Below are 18,123 nucleotides of genomic sequence, written 5' to 3'. Positions count from 1 at the left end.
AAGGGGTACGGCTTCTCTATTAAATACTGGGATCACTGGGAACTTGGGCAAAGAGAATTTGCAGGACTTTGCATGTGGTCCTTTGATGATCTGCTCTAAGCGTAGCTGGAGGAGGGATCATGGTAGCTTTAAGAAGGAGCTGAGAAGTTCCATGGGAAACCTCTAAGAGTGGAGGGAAATAGGTCAGAAGAAAACTTAGAGACAGATCTAGTAGCAGCCATACTTAAGGGAGTATTTTAAGTAGCTCTTGTATACCGGGAAGAAGGCAGGCTGGATTCTGAGTATGAATGATGCTCCTCTTGCCTCTTCCATAGCATTGTAGCTATATCTATCTTTCATCTCTGTGTGTCCTATGGTAAACAGAACATTTCTCTTTCTCATTTCCAACTGTAGCAAGTGCTGGTGGATAGGTTGGGCCTAGGTGGGAATATAAGCTTTCTGGTGGTTGATGTTACCTGGAAATCTCCTTGCTTCCTCTCCTGAAAAAGGTCATCGTGCATTGCATCCTCTCACAAAACGCTGCCAGCAAGGGTTGAAAAAGAGGGCTCCACTTTGCAGGGCTTGAGTGATTCGTTCAGCTGACGTCCTCAGATGAACCAGCATCCAGTCAGTCCTGGCTGATGCTCTAAAGGCTGTAATGGTTTTCACCTGTTGGAGGGGGAGATCACAATCCTATCCGTCATCTATATGGGATCATTAGGAAAAACTGGTTTTGGAGGTGCCTTTTCTGTAACGTGACTTGAGAGGTTGAAAACAAACTCCTCAAGCAAATAGCTCTTAATGGAGATGGAAACTGAACGAATGTGTGCTTTGCGATGGAGTACCTTCATGTTATGTTAATGTTGTAGCAATGCCAGGAGGAGATACAGTTTTGCCACTAGTTCCAGGAAAGCAATGTTTCTGGTGTTTATCCTCAAGCAACCTTAACCAGGTGGTCACATTGGCAGAAAAGCCTTGGAATTTGAAGGCTAACTTTTGTGTCTTCTGACAGCTTCTGATACAAAGAGCAATTTGCTATTTTAATCTTCAGCTGAAATTCTATCTGCTTTGTTGGAGAAGAAGGGGAGAGGAAATACGGATTAAAAAAAAAATAAAAGGAAGGGACTTCTGTTTTGTCAAAATGCAGTGAGATTACAGCACTTTCTGATCCACACATTTTTTGGCAAATAAATCCTAAAGAGATGTCGCAATTATAAGAGCAGGATTAAGTTCAGAGAGCAGCTTGAATACAACCATTGTCCTGAGAGAAGCCTTGAGCAGTGTTTGACTTAGAGGAAATGGTAATTGGATTTTGCTGTTTACTTTTTGCTGGATAGGAATGGCAAACAATACTGTAATCTCAAAGGGACAAAGGGCACTGAGTTCCAGTCTTGGTCACCTTCATATAAATATATAATCTCTTTATTGCTAGGAGTGGAAGATTTTCTTGGTTTATGCTGCAAAGACTGGACAAAACTTGTTTCCACGTACTTCAGGATAAAATCTAGAAGGCATTACCTAGTGCCAGCAGTGGGGTTATATTTTGCATTGGAGAGTTCTAGAAAAGATTTCTTAATGCAGAAGCAAGGCTAGTAATTTGGTCACATGCTGCCTTTTCCCTCTAGGTACTGTGTTCCCTAGACAGAATTTTAGCATCACTCATGCTGCTTAGCAAACACTAAAGAGATTGTGTTACTGTAGAAATACCCAAGTCCTTGCCTCTCCCATCGGCTGTCAGCCACAGAAACCTGTGAAAATAACCCACAGGTGAGCAGAAACAGGCAGTCAGCAGAGGTAAACAAGATGATTCATGCAGGTCTCGACCTCAGCAGTGTTTCTCTTTCACATCTGAAACCACCAGCAAATTTAGTCCACTGGGATTGAGCTGCTCTCCAAACGAAACGGGATTCTTTCTGCGAGACAGTGCCATGGGTTTTGACAGCAATAACTGTATCTGAGTACCCTACCCACAGGTTATCGCCGCTGTCAGACCTCAGTTAAATATGGGTTATTTTTCTTGTCCCCCCACACCAAATTTTCAGTCCAGACACCATGGTCTTGAGGCAGTTTTGACAGACCTGGAATGAAGGCAGGCAACCGATGGCACGTATGCACCAAAAACAGGCTCAGGCCTCTGGCACTGCAACCAGGCCACCAAATGTTCTTGCTGAAGCCATTCAGCGGCTGGAAATGAATTGTTCTATGGGCAGCTATAATTATCGGGACAATCAGCAGAGGGAATATCTGTCTTTCTGAATCAATGAACAAGAAAATAGGCTTTTGACAGGATCATCATAATCTCTGGCCAACATCAACAAAAAAAAAGATTCCAGCCCTAATAAAGCTGTCGTGGGGCCATCCGATTGTTTTATTCAGAGTTCTTGTACCTTCCCTTCTCGTGTCCTGCCTCTCGCCAGATCTGGGAACAAAGAGCTCTTGTTGCAAGTAGTAGCTGTTGTGCAGGAGCTGGTTGTGGATGCTCTGTGAGCCACCTGTAAAAATGACAAAGCTAGCCTTACAGTGCTTTTTATATCACTATATTCACTGTGGCTGCTTGCCACCACACTGCATATGCTGGAACACCTCCAAATTGCAGAAAGCCATCTTAAGTTAAAAAAAAAAAAAATTTAAAAAATTGAAAATAAGTCAATATATGAAAAAGCTGATTCTGAGTCCACTCATGGTAACAGGGACACAGTTTGTAATCTCCCCTGCCAAACCATGTTCTTTTACCAGGTATATCAGCAGGAGATTTCCAGGGTGTGATGCTTTGGAATAAGTGAAAAATCAGGCCTGGTAGCACAGTTCTTAAATATAACAAAGAGCAGATTAGTACTGTAATATTTCTGCTTAATGACAACAACTTCAATGTATGATCACCATAATTTAAAAAACCCCACAGTAACATATGAGCCTAGGGACTTTGGAGTAGAGCATTTAGACTTTATATTAAGAATATTTACTACATCTGGAAGCATATTAGATGTATCGCCATATTAAAAAAAAAAAAAAGAAATTCTACATCTTGGTTTTTTTATGGGAAAGAAACGGTCTCTTTCTATTTGTAGTCACAGGTGCACGTGTGTATGGTGGGGAGGGTAAATTGTCTATCTGTCCCACGTGGGAGGCGGGTGGAGACCACACTTTTTGTTCTGAGCTGCCCTGGCCTTGTAAAGCAGGTGGCTAGGCAGTAGAAATAAAGCTAGGAATGAATGCAAGGAAGAGATGCATTTGTTTGCATCAGCAGGTGCAAGCCATATGGTGTTGGTACCCGCTCCTGAGAGAGCAGATCTGGCCTCGCTGCACTTCAGACTCTCCCTCAGCAACACCAGCATCATCTCACCTTCAACACAGGCACAGACATCTCAGGAGTGCAGCCACAGCTGTTGCAGTCCAAGCTACTGCAGGCCAGCCCTACTGCCTGTTGTGGCCTTGCCTGGGCTGGTGGATACTCTTTATGTTGCCAGAGCTATCTGAGAACCAACTGTGCTACACCTGTGCCATACACGTGAATTTCAAGGTGGTAGTACGGTGTGAAAGAGGATTCCTGTGTTGAATTTGTCGTTACGGCAGCAGGCCTTTACTGCACGGTAATTCGGAGTTAAGTCAGAACTTAATGCTGTGTAGAGCGTGGTTATGCTGTGAACAATAAAAAGCTATTAAAATCCTAAGCCAGTCATGGTGGTTATTGACATGAAGTACTCTATGGGCTACCAACTGAAAAGAATGCAAGGACATAGAATCCTATATGAAAATACAGTTAGTTTTGCATACATTGTGGCTTTAACCTATTCAGAATTTCATTGATTGATTATCTGAATGTGTTCATTTTTTTCTGTTTGTCTGTTTTCAGTTTTTTTGCTACTTTGTTTTTCTATAGATGGCTCAGGGGAGCCAAGTCATGCTGGTTATTAAAAACGAGGAAAATTCTTAAAGGTGACCATAGAGGAAGATCTCTACAGATACAAAGGGTACATAGTGTTCTCTTCCTTCTTTCAAGATATTCTGCTGCATAAACACATCCAAGTCAGTGAGGCAAAAATGGTAAAAAGGCAAAAGGCAGGCATATTCTATTATGCTACTTTGCTGTAATCTCTCCTTCTTCCTTCCTCGCATCACAAGGTACCCTTTGTGCCCTGGGTATTAGTTTTAATAGTTGGGTAAAAAAAAAAAAAGTTTTTTAAAAAAGTATTTTATTTAACTTGTAAGAGAACTGATAGCAGCTTAGTTACATGTCATTGGCTATATACTCAGAGGGTGTAGCATGACATAGTCCTGTGTTTCAGTAAAGCTTTGTAACTTAGTCAGTAGTACAGCCAGTCCTAATATACACAGAATTGGGTGCTGGTAAACATGAAGACATACTTACTTCAAAACCAGATTGAGTCGTTTAAGTTACATTTCTGAGGGTTTTTTCATCACAGTATTTCGGAGCTTCACATGCCTACAGCCCCTGATATGAGAGTCTGCTATAACCTACTTCAGTGCAAAACCAGCTGTGCTGAACTGACAGTGATGGCGCTGAGCAAAAGGAAGATGCTTTATTTTTTAGTAAAGCGGACTCAGATTTGGGGGTGTTAATCATCGCCAAATGGGAGGCAATAAGCTGCTGTGAACAATAACTTCTTAAATGCCTGTCCTGGTTTGAAGTAAAACAGAATCAAAAGTAATTTTACTTTTTAGCTAAGCCTCTTCTAACTCTCTGAAATTAACAGCATATTGTGCAGAAAATGTTTGACCTCAGAGCAATAAGACCTATGTTTATAGTTCATGCCAAGGACTGGTATGCAGAGAGCTCTTGCTTATACTTATTTAGTATAACAGCCAAGGTCAGCTAACTTTGTTATTTGCCCTGTTGGAGGGCTGGAAGGAGAAAAGCATAGAGGGGTCCCACCTGCGGGGAGAAGTGGACAGGACAGGGGACCCAAAACTGGCCACAGGGTATTCTATCCCATCTGCATCATTCTCAGTGTAAACGCTGAGGGATCAAATGTGTCAGCCTCTTTCTTCAATGGCCGGTGTCCAAGGAGGACTCTGTTCATCTGCCTTTGATCCTGAGCTGTGCATTCCTGAATCCAGATCCGGAATCCAGTTCCCGTCCATCGCTGAGTCCAGTCTGGGACTTGCCCAGTGCCTGCCAGTGATGTGATCATCGTCCTGGGAGCTTGATACTGGTTCTGTATTTATTTTACCTATTTCATTATTTTCTTTTTATTTTATTATTAATGTTTTCATCAAAGTAGTTTAGTTCCTTCTAAACTCATGAATCTCTTTCTCTCTTTCCCTCCTCTCCTTGGAAAGAGAGGTAGGGGAGAACATCAGTCATCTCGTTATTGGCCAGTCTGGCCCAAACCATGACAATGCCCCAGTTGATTCCACCAGCCAGTATTTAGCAATGGCCTCCTTTGGCTTGGTTTAAGCTGATTCAGGGCCTTGACATAAAACTAAATCAGTAAGTTTGATGCAGAATGGAGTAAAAATTATCTCCAAGCTTAAATTGGGTTTAACAAAGCCACAGCAATTTCTTGTGGACTCAAATCAAAACCATAAGCTGGCCACTTGAAAGAGGACGAGGCAAGCTCTAATTTTATCCTGCTTTCCCAAGAAAACAGAGTTTATGATAGCATCTTGTTTACATACATGTTTCTGTTCTTCCCACTGTCCCCAAATTAGTTTTGATTTTGCTAGCTGGTTTTGTAAATTTAATTAAGGGATACAAATCTCAAAGATGGTACATTCCATCAACTCCTATGCAAATTTATGTCAGGGTAGACAAAGAGATATACACAAACACTGTGATCTACCAAGGAGGCAATTTGAATTCAGTCATATCAGGCACAAAATCCCGAAACAAAAAAAAACCAGACAGAACAGAGCCATAGGAAAAGAATCCTTTTAAGTTCCACTTGCAAGATCTTGGGTCTGTCAGAGCATCCAAGCACAAACAGAGCAACATCACAACAGGTTGTTCCTGCTAGTTTAGATTCTTTGTACCACTGTGATCTGCCACATCTGTATCTTTCTCCATTCTGGATTCCCAATAGTGGAAGATACTCAGCAGTTCTCAACCATTTGATGCTGAATTAAATTGCATTTCAGTTCGCTCATACTGACAACAATTAATCTGAAGATCTGCTCATTTTTATATTTTTTTTCTTGAGATATGTATTTTGTGTGGTAGGAAGAGGAAAGACCCTTGACTTCAGCATCTTTGCTGTATACGTTTAGAATAATAGAGCATACATGACTGAATCGATTCTTGGTTAAATTCAGCTGAAGTAAATTGATTGGGTTCACAGTACTGCTCTCTGGCTTCTCTCCCAGCAGCAAAGGAGCAATTTCCATGGAGCGTGCTGGTGAACGTGGCTGTGGTAACAATCCAGTGTACAACATGACTACAGAGAAGGGAGGTGCAGGCATCTTCCTGTTTGGAAGGGCAGCTGTCCTTGATGTGCTTTTAAGCACTTTGTCCCTTTCAACTCCTGCTCTTGCTGGAGTACACTAATGCTTCTAGCAATTTGTGATAGTTGTGGATTGAAGCGCAGGAAAAGAATTGTGTCTGCAGTTTGTCCTTTCCGGGCTCTAGTTTGTCACCAAAAATAAATTCTTCCTAGGCAGAGCTGGCAGGCTCTTGATACAGTTTAATGATTATGAATTACAGAAAAGAGAATGCTGTCCTCAAAGACACTGGGTATCCTTGTTTGAGTATATATAACAAAGTGGATCTTGTCAACCACACCTACTGCATTTTAAAACATCTTTCCGTGCAGCATTTAGAGGGATGCAAACTTTAAACTTTTGGGTATACTGGGACAATGGGATGACTATAGGTTGTGTAGGTTGGTCAGTTGTTTTTAACAGTGAACTTGTCTGAAAATTGTTTTAATGATTTCATGGGTTTTGACCTGGCATTGTCTCAATATTATGTTTAAGTCTTTCCAAATACTTTAGGAAATGTTAAGTGTGGCAATTTCTCTTTTTTACATACTCCTCCTCAGGGGTCTGCTCCCACAAACTCCCTGTACACGTATTTTACTGTCTTCAGTTTCCTACATAGGTATATGGGATACAGTAAGAACAATGTCAAACTGGGCTACAGCTCAGGTATGACTCACTGCCTGAAAGCAGGGAATTGGTAATGAGATAAAAAAGCAGTTCTACCAGTGACTTAAACCGGCTATTCTGTTATCAGAAAGAGGAGTACTTCTACTGCTGTTTGTTCAGATATCTCTGTGAGAAACACCTAATGGCTGACACACTAAAACTAAAATATTATTTGGAAAAAGGTCACTTCTCAGGCTGTTCTTGCTGTGTTTGTGAAGGTACAAGGGTTGCTTCCACTATCTTTATTTGCAGATGTTTGGAAAGAACAGTTAATCAGTCGCAATACGCTATTTCCTCCAAGCAACTCAGTCTCCCCTCCCAATCACAAACTGCTGGCAGCTTCTTAGTTACCCATTCACCTTTTCTTCTCTGGTTTGGTAGCCAATAGCTCCTAAGCCAAGCTCTCACCTAACAGGCCAGTTGAGGCTTTGCCTCTGCCACATGGGAGCTGCTGCCCCAGACCATCTGCCCTTGGCAGAGAGACAGAAGTCGGGCCCTTCTGTGATGGTATGGTTGGGCTCCATAGCGGGGGAAAAAGAGGACACCTTCCTTTGCCTTTCACAGTGGGAAAGGAGGCAGCCTTCAGTCTTCTTGTTTTGTTGCGATGTTTTACAAACCTGTGAAGTGGGCAGCTCTCTCCCCTATGCCTTCTCAAATATGATTCCTCCAGAGGAGAGACTGACAAGTCTCCAGGGACATTTGTCAATGCTTGCATGCAGTTCTTGTTCTCAGAAGAATGCCTTAAATTTTGCATGTTTTTTTGTCTTGCATCTCTGTTAGGCTGTACAGTTCCTCATGGTTTTTCTGCTGCTTGAAATGAGGGGGATTTTTTTGTTCACTTAGCAAAAAGAGGATTTACAAAAGTCAGTCAGCATTGCTGTTGGGTTTGACATTTTTTTACTTAATAAAGAGTTTGGCACACAGCTGTTTTATTTTAAGTTGGGTGGCACTGAAATGGGTCTCTGCTGTCACTATCTTCCCTCCCCTTTTTTTTTCTTTTTGACTGTAGAAAAGATGGGTCAGATGGGAAGGTGTAAGACCCTGAAGTCTTTCTCAGCATGAAAAAGAGCTTTTTGTCCAAGCTGTGTGTATATATATATATATATATACTCACACACACACTCAGCTGGGAGAATGTGTTTTGTTGGTTTGTTTGGTTTTTTCCTACCGAGACAGTCAAATCAGTGTAACTGCAAAGCTGAATTTAGCTATAGAAGTGGTTGTGCATCAGCCTGCTCTCGTAAACGCCATGGATTAGATAAACCAAAAATCCCTTCAGCTGATAAAACAGCGACACAAACGCGATTATTTATCTTACCCTCCACCCCTGAGGGAAGGGCGCATGGTCTTTGGTCTGTGCCGATGCGGTAAAGCGATACGGTGGCGGAGGGCAAACTCCTCCAGAGCCTGGTGTCTATGAAGAGCCCTGTTAAAGACTGTGGTGGGGGTAGAGACTTCCCCGCTGCTTATGACATGCTCCACGACGGGTCAAAGTTCCTTGTTTGTTGCCTAAACTGAGGTAAGTTTTCCGCTAAACTCTGCTAAGTAGGGTGTAGGATTAGGCCTCATCCCGCTAGCCGTAGGGCTGCCCCTCACATGGGGCCACAGAGGAGGGGGCCGGAGAACCTCGGGGCGTCCCGGGAGCTGAGGGGAACCGCCTCGGAGTTAGGCTGGGGGTTCCCCTGAGGGCGACGGCCGCTGCCGCGGCGGAGCCCGCCAGCGGGAGAGCGGGAAGCAGGGCAGCGCCGCCATTTCGGCCACTACCGCCGCTGCCCGCCCCGCGCCCGCCAGGGGGCGGCCTCCGCCCAGGGCCGCGCCGAGCCGCTTCGGCCGCCTGGCAGGAGCGGGACGGGCGGTTGGCAGCGCCTGTGCCGCCGCTGGGGCTCCTGGTAGAGGAGGCGTGTAGGGCCGTCGCCTCCTTTCCCTAGCTGTCCGGCGAGGAAGGCACCTGGGCGGGCGGTGGCACCCGGAGGGGTGGAGGTAAGGCGGGGGTGGCGGGTCGGTGCGTGTGAGGGGGTGGCTCGTTCTCTGTGAGGGGAGAGGTCGGTGCCGCCGTCACGCAAACTTAACGGGGGAACGCGCTCCGACCGACCGCCCATTCCCGGTCCCGCTCAGCCCAAATGGAGGTGCCCCCCCAGCCCCCCTCCTCCCAACCCTGGGGAGGGGGCGGCCCACACCTGCCCATCGCGGCGGCTCGGCCGGTGTCCGCCTCCACCGGGGAGGGTCTGCTGCCGGCCCGGGGCCTCCTCCTTCGGGGGGAAAAGGGGGGGAAATCCACGCGCTGTCCCGGCCAGAAGCGGCAGGTGGGTGCCGTGTAAGAGGACGGGACAGTCCCTATGGGGGCCGCTTGGCTCCCCGGTCACTGGCGCTGTGTAGGTGCGGCAGCCGACTCGCCCGTGGAGAGATGCATTTTCCCTAAGGGGATTGTTTTTTTTTTTTCTCTTCCCCCTTTTCTTGTTTCCTGAAGGTAGGTCGCAGCGTGCTTTCCTCCAGAGCTGCAGGGGTGCGCTCGGCCTTGCTCCGGGAGCTGCTGGCCCCGCCGACCTGTTGCCTGGCTGGGAGCTGGCGGGGTGAAGCCACAGTGGGGCAGGGCGCGGGGTCTGCACCATCGGGCGGCCGAGGGTGCACGCCGATTAAAGAGAGGAAGGAGGAGGCAAGTAGTCGTCAGGCTTGGGTTGTCTTTCCTCCTCCACCCTATTTATTTAAACCCAGTATGGTGTCCCCATCCTGGCCCACTCGTCCTGCTGCCCTTCTGCACCGTACTCTGACGCGGGGAGGGGATATCCAGAGCCCTGTTTGCTGGTCCTGCTGTACCCGTTTTGAGCAAAGGGATGGGAGCCTCAGCACCGCAGGCTGGGAGTCTGTCCTCTGGCATGGCAAACACTGAGGCGCAGCCCGCTAAAAACGGCAGTTTTGCTGCAGTTCTTTTAGTGTTGAGGATGAAGTTAACGTCTCAAGAAACCTGCCGTGCAGCTGATCACCAGGTCTTTTAGTTGTGGAGAGGCAGGCTCAGGATGCTGGATTTTGCTTTTAGTTTGCAAGGTTGCTCAATGAAAAGTGGTTTGTGTTAAACTTCTTGTTTGCTAGTGGAGCACAGGATTTGAAATCTCTGCAAGTCTTTGCAGCATTGTGACGTAACAACCTCATAGCTGGTCTCTCAGAGGCTGACCCGGGGCTTACTATGGAGAAATGAGTAATTGCTGGTGTGAGGACCAGCAAACCCTAGAGGTACCTACTGTTGGCTTAAATGAGGACAGCTGCAACGCAAGCACAGTGTGGGCCTGGTTGGCAGAGGCTTCTAGAGAGTCCTGCTTGCAGCTAATTGGCCCTGCAGATCATCTCTTTCTTCTGGCAAGACTGCTGCCCGCTGGCATTTGAAGATGTAGAGGCCTTCTTGCTCCCACTTGGTGGTCAGATCAGCCTGTTCTGGGGCTGGTTGTGGGCAGCTTTCATAAACAAAATGTTCTGACTGATACAGGGGTGTGTCCTAAACCAAGTTAGAGCAAGAACAGGTTACCTGTATGATTATCACACAGATATAGGGTGGTTGAGGATCCATCCCACCCTTGCTTAGTTGCAGTAATTTCTTACATAGATGGCAGGATTGCTTCTGTCTTCCAAGCCATTTAATTGTGATTTTACACAACGATATAATTTGTACATAATGAGGGATACTCATGAGAAAATCTTCCAGTCATTCTTCTCAGATGGGAGAGTTTATGAGCCAGATGCTCTGCAGTAGGTAGATGGAAAGCCTGTTTGTCCTCTTCCACCATAGCAAAGTATGTTATTCTAAAATTCGCAGACTCTTCTGAGTGGACCAACATTTGTGACAGTTTTGCTTTTCCACTCTGTATGGTAGAGAAAAGAGTGGTCCTGGCACAAAAAAAAATAAAAAAGGAGGAAACTGTTGTTTTGTAACAGAGAGTATGCACATATCAAAGAGAGTGGTAGAGCAGAAAGAAGAGGGACACAACGTAGACATGGTACAGTTAAGCAATCTGAGTTCCAGAAAGTGCTAAAGAGCAAAAGGAGATGAATGCAGACAGTGTTGTGTTGTTTGGCATCAAGCAGCCTGGAATGATGATTTAATGCTGTTTGCTGCGGTGTTGGTGTAGTAGATGGTGCTGCTTAGAGCGCATTAGTGAGTGATGTGAAACTTGGGACTGGACCAAATCACTTCAGCTCCTTTGCTGATATTTCTCTCATGATAAATGTTTCTTTATCAGCTGCCAGCAAAGTGCTCAGCATCATATGAGATCCCCGAGGAAGGTACTTGTGCTCTGGAACAGAAATTAGGAGAAGCAGAGAGGGCTAAGTACCCTGGGAACGTGGATCACAGAGTCATTTGGAATAGCAATAGCAATCATTTAATAATGTTGCAGGAAAAACATGGTATTGTTCTTTGTTTAATATGCAGTCTTCATCATGAGTCAGGTAAACTGAGATCTCAGATGGAATAGTTCACAGACAAAACAAAATGTTATTTTCATTTCTCTGTTTTAGGATATTACCTCAGGATCAGATGCTTCAGTAGTACCTTTGACAGATACGAGTCTTGTGAGCCTCTTGTGAGCAAGGGACTTAGGCCTGTGCAGGTAAGATGGAGAGAGAAAGCTGAAATGAGTAAGATGGAGCTGTAATTTTAACACTAACTACTGTACAATTAAATTTATTTCCAGAGAAATTGCCAGCTTACTACTGTACTAAGCTTCTTTGGTGATGGGTAGTTAGCACATTAGTATATTAAAGGAAAAAGGTTTACGAATGAACTGTGAGTATGGCTGAATAGTCAGTCTTACACAGAGTAACTGAGAAGCTCTTTTAAAGGAGTTTGGACCAGATAACAACAGAAGAGGAGGTTTTGCTTACTGTTCTGTGGTTGTTAAGCAGTCTTTCTGCCACACTCCCCTTTCTCTTTTCTGCTGGATCTCATATGCACTGGTGCTTTTCTCTGCTCTAGTTTAAATCTTTACCTTGGAACAAAAGTATGGGTTTTGCTTGTTTGTTTTGTTTGTATAATTTCCTGTTGGTTTGTTGAGCTCAGGAAAAGGTTCAACAAGTATTACAGAGGACAAGAATGTGAGATGATTGAAATGTGCGGAAGGGAGGAAGAGAGGGTGTAAAATTGGGTCATCCTCTCTTCTGAACCATAACTTTAGTTTACCCCAAAAAGACAAAAAGGTACTCAGGCTAATCAGATAGCTTTATAAGGACATGTTTTTTAAAAGCATAGAGCTCTTCAGTCAAGACTTTACAAGACCTGTTTGATCTGGGAAATTTGTGTTCAGATTTAATTTAAAATACCTGCGACTTTTGCCGTTGAGAGCATTTCCTTACCGCACCAACACAATCAGAAAGAAAGGATTTTCTGGTTTTGTGTGAAGATACCCTCATGCTATCAAAAGATGCAGGTTTTTAATCCAGAAAGACTGTAGCAAATTCTATGGCTAGTAACATGCAGTATATCCACGTACATGGTAATAGAGGATCTCTCCCTGCTTAAAAACATGTCTTTCCCCACCGTAGTGAGCATTGGGTTTGGATTTTTGTTTTTGGAATTTTATTGCCATTTGGGGGTACAAAAGAATGAAAATATGTCTATCATAATTATGCAGCTCTGAAGTTTTAAAACAAATGCTAGCAGATAGATAAGTGCAGTCTCTCAATCAGGGACTGGAGAGAGTGCTGAACAGGCATTTTATGCAGCTTGGAGGGGCTTGAGACCAGCTCTTGACTGAGTGGTACCCTCAGTGTGCTGAAACCAAAGAAGTGTGTCTGAGGGCTGTAAGAAATGAAGTTCCATTCTGTTTCTCACCCTTTGGTCATGCATTCCTTACTCCAGCTCGGAATCTTGTGAGAACTGCAATTTGTCTTTTCCATCTCACAACTGGCTGTATTTCAAAGTGATCCAACCTTTCATTGACCAGTACAACACAGCACAAATGCTAACAGTGAACATTTCAGATGGTGCTTCCCTGAAAAATATGAGCTGATTTTTACCTAGGAAAATGGTTAAGAAACTGTCCAGATAGAGGATATTGAAACATAATCAAATTTTTTCTTAAAATAAATTTTAAGTTATTTTGAATCTCTGTACTAATTCTTAGACTACCATCTTTACTTTCTAATTTTAGTGTCTTTTCCTGTTGTTCTGGTATGAAGTACACACTGACATGGTAACAGAATGCTTGTTAAGGTAGACATTGAAGTGGTGTGTGTATCCACAGTGGTATAAAAACAACCATCTAAAGAACCTTGAACAAATACACGTTTTTGTTTCTTTGTGTCTCCAGTTAACAGTAATCATAAAAGTTACAAAAGGTTTAATTCTGAAAGTTACATATAACAACAGTAATATAGAATTTTTCCTGTAAGGGAAAAGGTCAAGATTTAAAGTCATTTGATTTCAAATAGTAGAAGACCATTTTCAGTTTCCAACAGTGCAACTCTTTTGCAGGAATGGAAAGTTACATATGTATCCTCATTGAAGGTTAACACTGAATTCCAGACAGGAAATGTGATAATAGTATTGTCTACAATAACTTTTTTTTTCTTCTATAAGATATAATTAACTTTAACTTGTAAAAGCAAAGATTTTTTGCAGAAAGCTAGCTCAGGCAGTTCTTAAATGCCTGTTCCTTATAAATGCTTAGCTGACACCAGTCAGTTAAGCTCACCTGGGTACCCCAAATTGTCATCTAATGACTGTATGGCTTTACAACCTTTCTATTTCTGCCTTTCAACAAAACCCCAAACCACTGCATCTTAAAATGTGAGTCACAATTGACAATAAAGCATGCATGAGTTAATAGGCATATCTACTTTAGATTCATGAAAGTACCTCCCCAGAAAAGCAGATGAAGGAAGCAAATGTTTTCACACTGTCTAGGGATGGGTTGTTGCACATAGTGGTGGTGTTGCCTAACCAAAATATGCTGTGATCCCGTGAAGAATTGATGAAATATAGTAGGATGTGTAAGGTTGCATCCAGTCATATCTGCTGAAGTCTCTGCTGACTCTTGGCTTTTCAGAGACTGAAATCCAAGTACAGATTTGAGCAAAGAGAAGTACATCCAGCATAAATATAGATACATAGATAAAACTTAACATCATCTTGCGTGATGCATTATTCATGGGGAAACCTCAAGTTCATTGGCTTTGGTTCAGCAACTTCCTTAAGCTGGGTATCCAAAATTGGGCTATATTAATTCCCCACAGTAACCATACATTAAAAGCAGCAAAATAAAATTAAAAAAAAAAAATCAGAATTAAATGTGCTTGAACTTATTTTGCTGCCATCTAACATCATTATGGTGTCAACATAGTTGCAAAGTGCTTAAATTAATAAAACAAAGATCCCAGAGATTGATTAATGAGGTTGTTGGGGAATTTAACATGAACTATGTGCCAAACTCATCTTATGCTCCCTATACAACTGGTTAAAGAACTGAGCTCTTACATTGGTAATTGAAAGCAGATCTATATTTAGGAATTTAAAACCCATTCTCCCCTCTCTTTGGTTCTGTAAAACAAGAGCATGTGAGAGTGAAGTGGGTGACCCCTATCTCCTTGGCTCAATGTCTTATTTAGATGCCTAAAATTAGGCAGTTGTAAATATCCTGTTGTTGCACTCCTGGGATGAGGAATAATAATACCATTCCATTAAGATCGCTACATCCAGAATTAGTTTGTGGGTTTCAGGGTTTTTTTTCCCTAAGTGGGAAGGGATTTTGGTATATATTCCATTTAAATGAAGGAACAACATGGGACTTAAGTTGCTGTCCAGCCTTCAGACTTCTCAGGCAAAATATTGAGATTCTGTCCTCAGGTAATAGTACCACCAGATTGAAGTTTTTCTCTTCAGAATATTCCCTTTTTCTTCCCCAGTCCCATACAGTCATGGAAAGATTTTAACTATTTTCTCTTACATTCCAATGCAACATGTTCTGTTTATGATAAACGTATTTTAGGAATCAGATATGCTTAGAAATCTGAGGTGGGGAAAAATCTGTGTCAGAACTCATCCAGTCTTCTAATATATAGGGAGTGGCACTGAGACTCGGGGCATTCAAGATCTCTTGAGTACCAGTTAAACTGATGAAGATGATGACTTGAAGCGCTGCTTGGCTCTGCCTGTATGAGGGAAAGAAAAGTGGGAGAGGAGTCAAAGAAATCTGTTTGAATCTGCATCCATATAGTAAATATTTTCAGATTAATCTTGTTTGCTTATGAACTCAAAACAGATAGGACAGCTACATATTTCATATAGCATTGTGAACCAACATATCCTGAAAATCCATGCTGTAGTTATTGAATATGCTGTAGTTATTGAATATGCTGTAGTTATTGAATATGCTGTGTAGAAAGACAGGGTTTATATCCCTATAAGATACAGAGATGAGTCTACTTGCTAAATAAGGATCAAAGCTGGGAATTGACTTTCTATCTCCAAAGATCTACCCATCATTGTTTTTGAGTTTAAAGAAGCCCAAGTAATGTTAAATTCTCATCTGTTTTGTAAATTAAGGTCTTTGTAGCATACACGACTCCAGGAAGGTCTGTCTTCCTTATGCATGTCTGCATCCTGTACTTTTTTCTGCATTAGTGAAGTAATGAAAAAGTAAAATCTATGCAGTGTCCAAATGCAAGAGTTTTATTTCATAAAACAGTTGGCATATTCTGTGGGAAGACCACAAAATGTTCTTATAGTGCAAAGAGAGAATACAGAAGAGCAATATCCACTTGTTTTTTAAAAAGCTTATCTTTGACAGAAGAAGTGATACCAAATGCCCCTTCAATTGAGTACTCCACATGTTAAACTTAGAGCACTGAATGCTCTTTTGAAAACATGCCCCAGTTATCAATTGGAAAATGATTAAAATGTGGAAATTAAAAGAACTATTAAAAAGAGGGAAATTATCAGATTCTTACAAAGAATTACAAAATATTAAAAAGAAGATTTTACCTCTTTATGACATGTGTTTTTTCATAAGTCTATCAAAAATTATAAGGCATGTTCTCAATTCCATTTGGACTGCTTCCCAGGAACAGAGACTGTATTGCTTATCTTTTAGGAAATTAGTGATTCTTTGGAAGTACTTTTTCATGCTGAATATAGTGCTTTTTAGGATCCATGTTTGAAAGAGGTTTCTTGCCTTTGATTGCTCTTCTGACAAACATATCTCTAATTCTTCAATTTGATGATAAATTCCATTTTGGAATTTCTCAATGTTGCTTGTATTCCAAGCACCAAGAGGAAGATTTTTGCTAAACAGTTGGAAGAGCTGTTGGAGGAACTCATAGGTGATCATTATGACATTCTTCTGTGTGACCTTGGTAATCTCCATGGGGAATCTGAAATCAGTTGTTTCGCTGAGACAGTGCTGAGAATAGCCACCCATTTTGCGCAGAACGTTCATGTTGTGGTAGTTCGCTTTGATTCCTTGGAAGAAGCAAACTGGATCTGAGATTTTAATGTACAATGCCAATGTAATGCAAACTTGCAGTACGGTCCTCTGAACCAAGATAGTCATGGTGATGAAGTAGTCAGCACTATTTTCCTTGCATTATTGCAGGTCTGTAAGCTTGCAGTTTCTTGTCTGTCTTGTCTGTCCTCACATGCTTCTCCTTCATGTCTCTGAATTTATTTCTTCTGTATGATATGCTGGACATTACTCATTTTGTAGGAATTGTGTTTTTATCAGCTGTGATCCTGCCAGGGTTTACTGGTGATTTCAATTTCAGACTGTTGGAAAGGTTTGCTATTTCTGCTTTGACTGTATTTAATTGAAAAAAGAATAAGTGAGTCAATCTAGTCAGTGAGAGGACATGAACAGATTAGCAGGTTAGAACCTGGCTAAGGGCATTTAATCTTCTTATATTGCTACTAGAACAGGCAGTCTTGCTTTATGCTGAGAAATTTTACTTCTATGCTTAAGTTAGCAAGGACTTAGAAAAAGCTAATAGATAGGCACTCTAAGTAGGATGTAATTTTATTGATTTAAAAACAAATGTCTGGTTTGGTAGGACAAATTGCTTTGTTTAGGGAGTGGCTTAATTTTTATTAGCAAAATAACCCTATTGTTGACAGAAGCATTGAACTACTAGGGGCATATGTTGCTATCACTATGTTGGCAAAAAAGAAGTATATACAGCTCTTAAGACAGATGCATTTCTTTCCAATATCTCTGATAGTTCACTGCTCAAAGAACCTTTTTTCTACTTCATCACTTGATGAATCAGCCTAAATTTTTAGAACCATAAAGGAAACTATGTTTTTATGTAAAGAGGAAGAATTCCTTGCATTTCAGAGTAAGAAAACTTCTGTTCTGAAGCCTCCTCCTGTGAAGACAAACTCTCAAGGAGGCTGAATTTACTTGTGTTGGTAGCAAAATGTTCTGTCCTCAGGATCCCCCCAGACACATGGAACATGTCTCCCAGTGTCTGTCCAGGGTACTTCTCTGAATGTCAAGTCTTTGTGCCGTCTTGTAGTAGGACTGCAGTTAGCATGTTAATTATAATTGCCCTAAACAACCTCAGATTTCTGTGATGACAGTTATGAGATAGTGCTACGGCAAGCACTACATCTTGGTTGGTTCCTGAATATGCAGTAGCAAGGTGGCATGTTTCTGCTGGCTTCCTCTAGTGCAGTACTAGCCCTTCTAACTGGTTTCTGTAATCACAATATGAGAACTCACTGGGGATCGAAAAGGAAGACTGGGTTGAATATTAAGATAAGCAAAAGTTACAAGGCATTTAGCAGGCAGGTTTGCTTCTCGTGAGAATCTCTAAGGATTGATAAATCTATATATATGAACAAAAGTGATTTGGTCACCAAAGTATACAGAGTTTAGGAAGCCAGGGGATGTGCCTTTATGTAATTTAGCCTGCATAATTACAGGGATATTTGAAAAAGAACATGGAAAATGTTGAAGCTCAAGAATGTGTCATGTAAGCAGCAAAGGAACTCCTGGATGCTCTTGAGATTAGAAAGTATTTTGTTAAAAAAAAAAATAAAATCCTGTTGATGCTTGGGAG

The 18,123-nt window shown here is 42.3% G+C and overlaps 1 protein-coding gene across 3 annotated transcripts in view; it reads left to right on the top strand.

The window, feature by feature from the left end:
- The first annotated feature begins 8,916 nt into the window (after window positions 1-8,916).
- MOB3B (MOB kinase activator 3B) overlaps window positions 8,917-18,123 on the top strand; it is a 105,669-nt gene continuing 96,462 nt past the window's right edge. For all 3 annotated transcript variants that reach the window (XR_010069135.1, XM_063320720.1, XM_063320721.1), the window contains exons 1-2: window positions 8,917-9,063; window positions 11,590-11,681. The gene's annotated coding sequence lies outside the window, so the exon portion shown is untranslated. The remainder of the gene's footprint in view (window positions 9,064-11,589; window positions 11,682-18,123) is intronic.

This window comes from Chroicocephalus ridibundus, chromosome Z (genome assembly GCF_963924245.1).
Source record: "Chroicocephalus ridibundus chromosome Z, bChrRid1.1, whole genome shotgun sequence".
In the NCBI taxonomy this organism is placed as follows: Eukaryota; Metazoa; Chordata; class Aves; order Charadriiformes; family Laridae; genus Chroicocephalus; species Chroicocephalus ridibundus.
Note: the sequence above shows the minus strand (reverse complement) of the source record. Positions and strands in the feature narration are given on the sequence as shown.